We start from the raw sequence: 13698 nt of genomic DNA on the forward strand, positions 1-13698 counted from the left end.
TTGAAGACATAAATTCCTTCAGTTGCTGTTTGTCATGGAAGCTTCTTATTTCCCCATCTAATTTGATCGATAGTTTTGCTGGGTAGGAAATTTTTGGCTGGAAGTTGTTTTCTTTCAGAGTTTGGAATATGTTACTCCAAGCCCTTCTGGCTTTCATAACTTGGTTTGGGAAGTCTGGAGTGATTCTAATTGGTTTGCCTCTGTATGTCACATGGCCTTTTGTTTTTGTTGTCTTTAAGATTCTCTCCTTGGCTTCCACATTAGTCATTTTGACAATTATGTGGCGTGGGGATCCTCTTCTCTGATCCTGTCTAAAGGGAGTTCTATAAGTTTCCTGGACCTGTGTATCGACCTCTTGCTCTATGTTTGGAAAATTTTCTGCTATTACTTCCTTGAAGAGATTGTTGATCCCTTTGGTTTCACCTTCTTTTCCCTCCTCTATTCCAATTATTCTTAGGTTAGCTCTCTTGAAATGGGCCCATATTTCTTCAATGTCAGATTCCTGCTGTCGGGTTTTTTTTTCTAAATTAGAAACTATGCGTTCATTTTTAGAATGATCATCTTCAAGAAGCGAGATTCTATTCTCCATGTGGTCTAATCTGTTGTTTATACTTTGAATTGAGGCCTTTACTTCATTAATTGCATCCTTTATCTCTTTTTGACTCTCTCTAAATTCTTTTCGAAAGTCCTCTATTATTTCTAAAGTTATTTTCCTAATTTGATCTTCTAGAGATCTTTGGGTTTCTGTGTTATCAGATTCTGATGTTGTGGTGTTGTTGGCATTCACTGCTCCATTGTTATTTCTCTTTCCCATGATTTTGGAAGTTTGTGCCTTCTCTGGGTTCTTCCCTGAGTCACTACGAGTTCACTTAAGATGCTCTGGATCTCTAGTCTATGGTATCTCAGTCACCACTACTCCTTTACTGTGTTGTATCACAAAGTCTCAGACCCAGGGAGTCAATCAAGGCTGCTTAGACTGTGGGGGGTGCCAAGTTGGGCGTTCTCCAGTGGGGAGTTGTGACTATGGTATGATATCTCTGCCACTGCCACTCCCCCACTGGGCTGCACTGCTAAAATCTCCGACCCAGGGAGACTATCTGCGGAAGTCCCTGGGAGTGCAGTACTGGGATTTCTCCCCTAGGGGGCGCAATTTGACTCACGGTTGTTGAGTGCGCTGATGGAGCTGTAGTGAACTCGGTGGATTCGCTGCTGCCGCCACTGGCAATATGGCACCACTGCCACGCCCTCGGCTGTGATGCGGCGTATTTCTTCTCTGGTTTTGAACTCTGCTCTGAGTCCTTGCCAGTTGTGCTGCACCCAGCCCTTGGGAGCTTTAGATGTTCCCTGCACCAACAAAACTGCTGACTGCCGCTCAGCTGATCAGCACCTGCTCACCTCGGTTCGCTGTCCACCCCTCCTCTCAGGCGCCTGGTGGCTGGTTGAGTGGGTTGGTCTAGGGCCGTCCGGTGAACTCGCCGCTGCCGCCAGCAGTAAGACGCTGCTTCTGCATCCTAGGCCGCGAGGCCAGAGTACCTCAGGTTATTCTTAATTAAGAGGGTGGAAGAGGCTTGTGGCATAAAAGGGCAAGTAGGAGTTTGCATCTGTGCTGACAGATTCCTCAGTTCTTCCCTCATTGGAAACGCATGATGGCTTTTCCTTGACTCTGCGAGACAGCCTCCCAGGCTCTTAGTGTGACTTTTAAGGCTTTTCTAGCCCTAACCTATCTTCCAAGCTCCTCTCCTACTAGTTTCTTACCACAGGCTCTGTTCCAGCTAGATTGATAGGCATTGAATGTTTGTGCACCCAAGGTGAGGGTTTTAGGAGGTGGGGCCTTTGGGATTTAGTGTCCTTATGAAAAGATAAGCTAGGAAAGATAAGCTAGAAAGCTCCCTTCCCCTTCTACCCCCCAAAGTCATCATGAGAAGATGGCATCTGTGAATCAGGAAGAGGACTTGCACCAGACACTGAATCTGCTGGTGCCTTGATCTGGGGCTTCCCATCTCTAGAAGTAGGAAAAATACATCTCTGGTGCCTGTGAGCCTCTCTGCCTATGGTGCTCTGTTCGAGCAGGCTGAATGGACTAAGACTTAGCCTCTTCCATAGCTGTCTTCTAAACACAGGTTGAGGTTTTCTGCTTCCAAGTCTCTTCTCTTGCAAAACATTGTGGCTGAGAGCCTAATCTCTGGATCAAGGTCGCTCAGGTTCAAATTCTGCTTCTGCTACTTATTATGCCTTCTTGGGCAAGTTGTCTAATTGTTTCAGGCTGGGAAGATGAAACTCAGATGATATTTATTTTATAGGTGTAAAGGAATAAAGTCTGATAACAGCACACAGCACATACTAAGCCCCCAATACATGCTAGCTCCTCATTTATGTAATTAGATCTCATTATCCTCTCCACCTAGCCCAAAGTGTGTCTCTTCCTTGAAGCTTTACCTGACCTCCTATCCCACAGTGTGAATCTCCCACAGTGTGGATCTCCCCTTTGGAAATCCTGAGAGCGGGCACTGTTTCTTGGGCAGCTGGCTGGTTTTCCTTTCTCATGCTTTGTCTTAGGGCCACAGCTATTTGTTGAACTTGCTTTGAGTCTAACTATACTAAGTGCACAGCACCTGGAAGCAGGTATTATTTATCTCATTTTACAGAGGAGCAATTGAAGCTCAGAGAAGTTAAGAGATTCATCAGGGTTGCAGAGCTAGTGAGGGATGATCCTGGGGTTCCAGGTTGGGCTGCCCACAATATCAGCCATGACATTTACTAGAAAAACAGAGTGAAGCTTACACTTGATTATAACTTCCATGCTGACCTTCTGGTAGGAGGAATTCAATGTACTTTTGGTGATTTGATGGGCCAATATGCAATTTGTTTTCCTTTCTAAGTCTAGGACTGTGATATATATATTACACAATATATATGTATTGTCTAATTGTTCAAGGCTGGGGAAATATATTTTTCCTGCATTGGGGAATTGATCTCAGAGCCTTGTGCATGCTAGGCAAGTGCTCTACCACCGAGCTACATCCCCAGCAGGGCTGTGATGATCTTAATAAGGATATCGCACAATATATTTTTGGCTTTAACAAAGATAGACTATAACTTGTTTTTCTTGTAAAGAACTCCACGTGAAGTTAAAAAAGCAATTCTTATTTCTTTTTACCTTGACCGTTGTTCCCCGTTGCTTCAAATATGGCTGGATGAGTAGTGTCAGAAAGGATCTAATTATCAAGGCTGTTTTGTCACAGAGGACTTTTTCTCATGACTCAGAATCAGCTAATTGGCCTGTCAATGGCTGTCTCTGGTTAGGTGAGTCATTCGATCAGCTGTTGGCAAGGTGCAAGCTCAGTGGCGGCTCCAGTAGGTGTGACATTCTCTTAACCCCTAATCAAGACGTTATTAAAGCCATTGATGGCTCACACTGAACTGGGATGAAACTAGGCTCGTTTTGTAAACAGCTACTGCAAAGATAATCTGAGGGAGCTTTGGTAAAACACTAATCCCTTCATTTTCAAGCATGCATGTGATACAAAGGCAAGCCTTATGATTTCTAAATGCCTTGGACATCATAGTCCATCTTTACATAAAATCTTAAGAACATGGCCCATTTAATCAACACATACTTACTGAATTTGTACTATGTGCTAGATGACTGAACCTGGAATATGGAGTGACAGATATAGACTAAAACACCTGCCCTCTTGGAGCTCCTTAAAAACAAAACAAAACCCTTTTTATGTGAAAAAAAATTTAAACCCATGCAAGAGAAGAAAGGATGATATACCCATTGTTCATCTTCAACAACTATTACTGTTTTTATCATTCTTTTTCATATATCTCTCCCATCACACACTTATTGCTCATGGGACACTTTATTTATTTATTTATTTATTTTACATAATATTTTTTTTATTGGTGCACTGTATTCATACATCATAGTGGGATACAAACTTTTGTAGACATACATGCACACATAGCCCAGTCAGCCCCCACCCGATCCCCACCCCATTCCCTCCCCATCCCTCCTTCTCATGCTTGGCTTAGTGGTTGACATCTAGTATTATGGCAATTTATCCAAAATTAAAAATGATAATCTCACATAACAGTTTCATTTGTCTGATACCAAGCTTTTGATGACTTAAAGATAACATTTCAATATTTCTTTTTGCTTTCTTTCTTACCAGAGAATATTTTTTTCTATTTTTTTAGGTGAAACTATCATATATTTATATATTTATTTTTCAGAAAAAAATCTATCCTAATATGGAATATGGATTCTAGATACCCAAAACGATCTTGAAAAAGAACAAAGCTAGAAGATATATATTTTCTGATTTCAAACCATATAAAGCTACAATAATTGAAACAGTGTAGAACTGTTCTAAAGGCAGATATATAAACCATTGGAGTTAAATACAAGCCTAAAACTAAATTCTTCCCTATATTATCAAGTTATTTTTGACAAGGTTTCCACGAACATTTGGTGGTAGAAATAATAATCTTTTAACTAAATATTGTTGAAAAATAATAATTACATGGAAAAGAATAAAATTAGACCCTTACCTAATCCCATATACAAGTATTAACTCAAAATAGATAAAAGACCTAAATATAAATCTTAAGACTTTAAACTTTTAGAAGAAAATCTGGGTCATAAAACCTCACAACATTGAAATTGGCAGTGATTTCTTGGATATGATTTCATTGGCACAGGCAACAGAAGGGTGTACAAACTCCCTAAAAAATAAAAAAATATTGTATATCCAAAGACAATGTAAACAGAGTTAAAAGTTACTAATAGAATTGGATAAAATATTTCCAAATGCTATATCTGAAGGTATATTAATATTCCAACTAGAAATCCTAAAAATTAACAACAATAAAGGCAAACAATACAATTTAGAGATAGGTAAAAGACTAACATAAATAATGTATCTCCACAGATAACCAATCTTAGTTGTCTGTTGGATGGAAAATCTTGTTTCTCTGGTTCTGGTGTGTGTTACCTATTTCTTCTTTGTAGTTAATCTCTTTGAGTATTTTCTCTAGCGCTGGTTTTGAATACATAAATTCCTTCAGTTTCTGTTTGTCATGGAAGCTTCTTATTTTTCCATCTAATTTGATAGAAAGTTTTGCTGGGTAGAAAATTTTTGGCTGGAAGTTGTTTTCTTTCAGAGTTTGGAATATGTTACTCCAAGCCCTTCTGGCTCTCATGACTTGGTTTGGGAAGTCTGGAGTGATTCTAATTGGTTTGCCTCTGAATGTCACTTGGCCCTTTGCTTTTGTTGCCTTTAAGATTCTCTGCTTGGCTTCCACATTGGTCATTTTGACAATTATATGGCGTGGGGATCCTCTTCTCCGATCCTGTCTAAAGGGAGTTCTATAAGTTTCCTGGATCTGTGTATCAACCTCTTGCTCTATGTTTGGAAAATTTTCTGCTATTACTTCCTTGAAGAGATTGTTGATCCCTTTGGTTTCACTTTCTTTTCCCTCCTCTATTCCAATTATTCTTAGGTTAGCTCTCTTAAAATGGGCCCATATTTCTTCAATATCAGATTCCCGCTGTCGGATATTTATTTCTAGATTAGAAACTATGCATTCATTTTTGGAATGATCATCTTCTAAAAGCGAGATTCTGTTCTCCATGTGGTCTAATCGGTTGTTTGTGCTTTGAATTGAGGCCTTTACTTCATTAATTGCATCCTTTATCTCTTTTTGGCTCTCTCTGAGTTCTTTTCGAAGCACCTCTATTATCTCTACAGTTATTTTCCTGATTTGATCTTCTAGAAATCTCTGATTTTCTGTTTTATCAGGTTCTGATGTTGTGGGGTTGTGGGCATTCATTGCTCCAGTGTTATTCCTCTTTCCCATGATTTTGGAGGTTTGTGCCTTCTCTGGGTTTTTTCCTTGGGTCACTATGACTTCATTTAAGGTGTTCTGGATCTCGAGTCAGTAGTATCTCAGACCCCACTACTCCTTTACTGGGTTGTATCACAGAGTCTCCGACCCAGAGAGTCGATAGAGGCTGCTTTAAACTATGGGGGGTGCCAGGTTGCACGTTCTCCTATGGCATGATATCTCTGCCACCGCCACTTCCCCACTGGGTCAAGTCCCAGGAAGTACAGTACTGGGATTTCTCCTCTGTGGCCCGCAATTTGACTCACTGTTCTTGAGTTCTCAGATGTAGCTGTACTGGACTCATTGAATTTGCTGCTGCTGCCTCCAGTGGCAATATGGCGCCGCTGCTACGCCCTCGGCCGTGAGGCTGGCTTATTTCTTCTTGGTTTTGAGTTCCACTCTGAGTGCCTGCAGTGTGTGCTGAGCTCAGCCACTGGGAGCTTTAGATGTTCCCTGCGCGGAAAAATCCCGCCTGGCTGTTCCGCAGCGGCTCACCTCGGCTTGCTGTAGCCGTCCGGTGAAGTTGCCGCTGCCGCCGGCAGTATGGCGCTGCTGCCGCGTCCTCGGGCGTGAGGCCAGTGTATCTCCTCTGTGGCTCTGAGCTCTGTTCTCAGTACGCTTTCTCTCTGGAGCCTGGTGATTTTTTTGTTTCTCTGGTGATGATGTTTTCTGGCTATGAAAGGCGCTGATTTTGTGGTAATGGAGATTGGTTGTTAGCGGGGCTCTTAAGCCCCGCTTTTCTCGGTTGCCATCTTCCCGGAAGTCATGGGACACTTTAAAGAAAATTCCAGACATGAAATGTTTGATCATACATAGTTTGGTCTGAATCTCTAATGTAACCACCATGTCATTATCATATCTAATAAAATTAAGCAGTATTTCTTGGTATCGTTTTATATCTGTTATTGCTGCCACTGTGTCAAGATTCTTTTTCACATCTATTTGTTTGAACTCAGATCCAATCAAGGCCTTCATTTTATAGGCTCTGGACAGGGCTTTTACATCCCTTTTGAACTATACCAATTATCCTCAGCTCTTTTGTTGATTGTTGGAATGAATATTTGTTGGCGAAGTGTCCATATATTGAATTTGGCTGACTGCATCTTCATGATGTTTTTAATGATACTTTCACTATAAGTGATACATCTGGAGGCTTGGTTATAGGTTTAGAGTCCATTTCAGTGAGAAACTGGGGCCAGGGGATGTCATTGAAACTAACATCCTCAGGGAAACTGGCTTGATGATGTTTCTGTGGACCAGAGATGTTTCTGGAAGTGTCTTGGTGGCTAAAAATTGGGGTGGCTGGTATGAAAAACTTAGGTCTTGTGCCACAGTGGCATTTTTGACTCCGAGGCTAGGAAACATTGCTTTGTCCTTTTCTTTATGTTGGCCTATAAAGAAGACTTTTCTCCCCACATGGTGCTAGGGATTGGACCCAGGGCCTCTTGCATGTGTGGTAAGCATTCCAGCACTGGGCTACATCCCAGCCCTTTTACTTGATTTCCCCCAGCCCTTTTAAACATTTTTATTTTGAAGCTGGGCATGGTGGCATACACCATAATCCCCATATTTGAGAGGCTGAGATAGGAAGATAGTGGGGTTTTTTTTTGTGGTACTGGGGTTCTTGGAAGCCTTTCTACCTCCGGATTACACTCCCAGACCTATTTTATACTTTTTATTTGGAAACAGGGTCTCTTAAACCAGCGAGGGTAGTTTCGAACCAGCGCGATCCTCCTGTCTCTGCCTCCCAAGCGTGGGGATTACAAGCGTGCGCCACCATGCCCGGCTTATTCTTTATTTTGAAATAGGGCTTCACTGAGTTGCAAAGGACCTCAGTAAGTAGCTGAGGCTGTCTGTGAACTGCGATCCTCCTGTCTCAGTCTCCCGAATGCTGGGATTACAAGCATGCACCACCACCCCTGGCTCACATACACATTTTGAGACAGGGTCTGCTAAATTGCCCAGTCTGACCTCAATCTTAAGATCCTTCTGCTTCAGCCTCTGAGTAGCTGGGGTTACAGGGTACACCACCATACCTAGCTTATAAAGAAGAATTTTAAAAGCAGTTGTGTTACATGGTGTTTGTATGGTACAGCTAGAGAGGCTAGAGAGTGCTGTCCCATGTAAGAATAAGTTGGGTTTGAAAAATTTATCTGTGAGTACATTGTCTTGGGCTAATAAAAAGAGGGAAATATTAGGCTATTGAATCAATGTATTTGAGGAGGTCTTTCGGGTTTATGTTGCAAAGGACGCTGAGATAACTGAAATGTGCAACCAGAGATGAGGACCACTGGTTCAGATAATAAGACTCATGCAGCTCAGCCGAGTCCTCCTCCGTCTGTGGCCTCCTTCAGCAGGTGCTGTTCCCACCTGCACCCTTGAGAAAGGAGAGGAGATGGGTCAGAGGAAGACAAGCCTGAGCAGAAGCAGTAGGAAGTCTCTGGGGTCTCCCGTGGCTATTGTTTTGTAAGGATTTCCACAGCACTGATGAATTTCCTCAATAAATGATCACAGATACTTAAAAAATGTGAATGGGGACCTTCCTTTGGAGGCTGCAGAAGGGATGACTCCAAAAAAGAGAAGAACAAAGTTGCCATTTACTGACCCGAGGAGGTTTTGAGCAAGAGTTCCATTTTGAACATGTCATATTTTAGTGGTGCATTGTACAAAATAGAGAAGATATTGAGTATTTGGGTATATATCCAAAGTTCAGAGATAGAAATATGAATTTGGGAATCAGGAAAGTAGACAAGGTATTTAAAGCCATGGGTAAGATTACCTGACGAATGAGAGATTGGCCCCCGGAAGCCACAGGAAGAAGGTGCTTATAGGACTGTTATGAAGGTTTCTCTGAGGGATACCTAGGAGAGTGGGTGCCTGCTGGGTCGTAAATCATACTGAGTATTTTTTTTTCAGTAAACACTGATAGATTGCTCTACAGAATGTTTTTTACCAGCTTAAATTCCCATCAGCAGCACATGAGGAATCCCATTTCCCCATATCATTCCCAGTATTTGGGATAATCTTTCTTTTTGGCACACGGAGGGGTAAAGTAGTTGTGGGTTGGAGCGGCTTAGGAGAGAGGGCTGAGCACATTGCTTCCCAAATCCTTGTTCAGGGATCTCACAGTGGTAGCTTGAAGTCAGTGTTGATGAGAGGATTTGTACCATGGAAGCTGGCAAATACTACAAATAACCCCAGAAAGCAGGTTTAAAACATGGATCAGAATTATACTGGCTATAGTAGTATCACACTGTGTTTTCATTCTTTGAGTCCGAGCCTCTCTTCTGGGCTTACGTGCCATCCTAGTTTTCCCTTCTGTGAACTGCCTCCTCTGACACTTTCATCATTTAAAAACATTTTTTTATTGGTGCATTGTAGTCATATACCCTACTGGAATATAAGATGGCAGAGGCACACATACGCACATCACTCATTTAGCCCTTCCCCAACTATCACCCCCCCTTCTCATGCTTGGCTTAGTGATTAGCTTTGATATGTTTATGAATGTACATCATACACATTAGGGAATTTCCCTCTTCTTCCTTCCCATCCCCCTAAGTCTGTCCTCATTTTTATGTTGGGTTTTTGAGTTGATTTTTGTTGACTTTCAAAAAGTTTCTTATGTATTTTGGATACTCATTTATTTATTTTTTTGCGGGTCTGGGGATGGAACAAAGGGGCATTCGATCTCCAAGCTACACCCCTGCCCTATTTTTTATTCTTTATTTTGAAACCGGGTCTCACTGAGTTGCGGAGAGCCTTACTAAGTAGCTGAGGCTGTCCGCGAACCGTGATCCTCCAGTCTCAGCCTCCCAAATGCTGAGATTACAAGCGTGCGCCACCACGCCCGGCTTGGATACTCATTTCTAATTGCTTTTGTACATACTACATAACTTCTCTTAATTTGTCAGCTCTTTTAACCCTTTCTATGGTATTTTTTAATTCAAGAGAAGCCTTATCATGATCCTTCAGTTCCTCCAATCTTTGGGTTCAGTTGGTGCTTTTGCAACCTTTATTGTTGTTATTGTTATTGTTGTTGTTGTTGTTATTATTATTATTATTATTATTATTAATTTTGTAGTGCTGGGGGGTCTTACCCAGGGCCTTGCACATGCTAAGTAAGTGCTTTTCCACTGAGCCACCCTCAGCCCTACAGTCAGGTTTTTTTTTTTTTTTTTTTTTAGGTGGTACTGGGGTTCCTGGAAGCCCTTCTACCTCCAGGCTACACTCCCAGACCCATTTTATATTTTTTATTTGGAACAGGGTCTCTTAAGCCAGCGTGGCTGGCTTTGAACCTGTGCGATCCTCCTGTCTCTGCCTCCCAAGCGCGGGGATTACAAGCGTGCGCCACCACGCCCGGCTGCAGTCAGGTTTTATAAAGTAAATTCTTACCCCACATTCATCGTCTCCCACAGTCTTCTTTTTTGACCCTTTCACATACAGGTCTTTAATTTACCTTGAGTTCCTCTTTGTATGGAAAATGTGATTACTTTTCCTTCATTAACTAAGCCAGTTTCCTCAACACCATCTTCGAAATGACTTCTATTTTTTCCATTGACTCGTATCAATCACCTTTATGTATATCGAGGTCCCATTTATCCATGTGTTGCCTTCTGAGTTCTGCATTCTGTCTCCTGGAGCAGTGTCTAGACACCATGTATCTAGCTCGGGCTTGCCTTCCTCTGACCCATCTTCTCCTTTCTCAAGGGTGCAGGTGGGAACGGCACCTGCTGAAGGAGGCCATGGACTGAGGAGGACTCGGCTGAGCTGCAGGAGTCTTATTATCTGAACCAGTGGTTCTCATCTCTGCTTGCACATTTTAGTCATCTGAATGGCTTTTGCAACATAAAACCAAAAGGCCCCCTCAAATATCCTGATCCAATGGCCTAATTTAGATTCATGCTATTCTATAAGTTTATTCCCTCTTTCATTAGCCCTAGAAGACACTAACAGATGAATTTTTCAAACTGAACTTATTCTTCTGTAGGGTATTGCTTCTCAGCCTTTTTAGCTGGTACCATTTGCAAATGGTACCATGTATATGGTGTGTGTGTGTGTGTGTGTGTGTGTGTGTGTGTGTGTGTGTGTGTGTATGAACTATACCCCAGCCCTATTTTATTCTTTATTTTGAAGTAGAGTCTTGTTAAGTTGCTAAACTGGCCTTAAACCTGTGATCCTCCTGTCTCAACCCCCCAAGTACTGGGATTACAGACATGTGTCACCACATCTGGCTTATTTTTATTTCTATGTGGCAATGACATAATACTTGACAGGCCAGTTCTTCTTCCTTTGATCTTGTTTTGTTCAAAATTAACTATTTAAATTATATATGTATTTATTATTTTTTGTGGTATTGGAGATGGAACCCAGGGGCATTCTGCCTCTGAGCTACACCCCCAGCCCTATTTTTTAAAAAATTCTTTATTTTGAAACAGGATCTCACTGAGTTGCAAAGGGTCCCACTAAGTAGTTATTGAGGCTGTCCGCGAACCTTGATCCTCCTGTCTCAGCTGGGATTATAAACATGTGCCACCATGCTTGGCTAAAATTATATTTTTCTTATTTGTTTTATATTTATTGAGTTCCTTAAAATTTCAGTTCCTACTAGAATTTTGGTTATACCAAAATATTGAACTTAGAGATTAGACATTTTTACAATTAAAATTGTCCTATTCATGGTATAACTTTTCATTTATTCTGTTTTTTTTAACATCCCTAAATAGTTTTAAAGTTTTTTCCATAAAGTTCTTTAAAGTTGTCAGGTCAATTCCTGAATATTGTGCTTTAAAGTTTTATCGCTATTGCGAATGGTCTCTTATTGTCTCTTATATTTCCTGCTGGCTGCTGATGTTAACCATTGATTTTTATAAATTGGTCTTGTACTTGGCAACCTTGCCGAACAACTTTCTAACAGCCGGTTGATTCTCTGGTGTTTTCTATGCTGATAACAAAATCACTACAAACACAATTGACAGGAAGGTTTTGGGGGATCTGCCCAGTGCCTTACTCTTCTGCATTTAAACCACTTCTGTTGCTTGAGTGCCTATCTGGTTCCCTGAGTTGGACAGCTGGGTGTCTGTCAAGTCCTTGGTCCCTGGTATACTCACATTGTGGAAATAAGTCATTTTCTTCCTCCCCTAAGAATGATCCTGCCTGAACCAGTCCATGGCAGAGCAGTGGTCTTGCCTCCTTCTGCCCATTTCCTCTGACCCTTTTCTCATGGTATCAGGTCCTGATAGCTGCTGGCAGACCTTCCTGATGCTGCGGAATTTCTCAATAAGCCCCATTGCACTCTGCAGCCATTTCTGGGTCCTTACTTGCCCAGAAGGACATTCTATGTAAGTGATGCAAAGTCGTGGCTCAACATAGGCTTTCAGATCAGACAGGCTGAGCTTTGAATCTTATTTCTGCCTTCAGGGCATGTAGAACAAGTTACACAGCTTCCCAGAGTCTGTAAGTGAAGACAAGAAAGATCTCAAGGGTAGAGTCGGGAATGGTCTTTCTCCACACAGTGATGCTGACCACTGAGGCTGATCCCTTGCTGACACTGTGCTTGACTGGAAACTTGTGCCTTCAGGATAGAATTAAATCGCAGTCGCTGCAGATGGAACATATCCCATGTACCTTCCCAAGGTAACAGGTAGCTTAAGCTCCAAGTTCTGGCCTCGTACCATTGTCTAGTTTCACTCCTTAGCTGGGCTTAATTCCAGGACTTGTGTGATGTGACGGGGACTGGAGAGGGGTTCCAGGGAGCAGGACTCTAACAAGTACTTTTTGGGCCAGGGAGTAACTTCAGTTTTTGGAATAAAAAGGCAATCAGGTGAATGGGAAATTCTCTCCCTGGTGATGTGGTGTCCTGGGAATTTTCCTATGCACTGTATGGTGTTTGGGTGTAGCAGAAAAAGCCAGTCGCCTGGCTGGTTCTAACAGAGACGTTTATTATAGCTAAGAAGAACTCAGCTAGCCACACCCTATCACCTACTAAAATGGTATCTCAGAGGGATAATTTAAATCAGCAATAAAAGTAAACTGTACAGCTTTGAAAATTTTACCAATAGCTCTCCTGTTACAACAGCTCTTTTCAAGTTTCTATGATTCAAGGACACTAGGCCTCCTTTACAGGTGGGGAAAGCCCACCAAAGGCTTTAAGCTGGCCATAACCAGTTCAAGAGGTGGGTGGGTCAGACAAGAAAAGGCTGTGATAAAAGCAGAGAAAGGGAGGTGGAGTCCTCCAGGGGAGGAGGAAGCATCTGTGTAACATTATCATCTCTGAGAGCCTGCGAGGATGCAGAGTCTGCAGGGCCAGAGAAACTGGCAGCTGACCAGGGACGTGGGGTGGTGATGGTATTTAATATTGCATAAGCACCGTGGGTTTTAATTGGCAGTGTGCTCCACCCAAGTCAACAGTGTGATATGACTGCTACAAACAACTATTTTGATATTTCAAGCTATGTTAAAAGGAGCATAGGCTTAGAAAGAGGAAGCAGTCTCTTCTCTGTGTTCGACAGGCCACGGATTCTTTACTGAGCATCACATTTCAAAAGGCTCAAGGCAAGCTGAGATGTGTCCTAAAGAGTCCCTGGACATGCTGGTGAGTGGGTTTCTAACAAGGTCAGGTAAGGGGTGGCCTAAAGGAGAGAAGATGCTTCTTCTGGATATCTTGGAGTCAGACTTGATCTGAGTTCCCAGGCTAGAAACAGAATCCAAAGAGGAGGAGAGGAAGGGAGCACCCCAAGGAAGGCTGGCCCAAGAGAATAAGGCTACCTTAAGAGGTAGAGAGTTTCTTGTTACTGGAGGTGGTCA

Source organism: Muscardinus avellanarius (genome assembly GCF_963383645.1).
Source record: "Muscardinus avellanarius genome assembly, chromosome: 15".
NCBI classification, from domain to species: Eukaryota; Metazoa; Chordata; class Mammalia; order Rodentia; family Gliridae; genus Muscardinus; species Muscardinus avellanarius.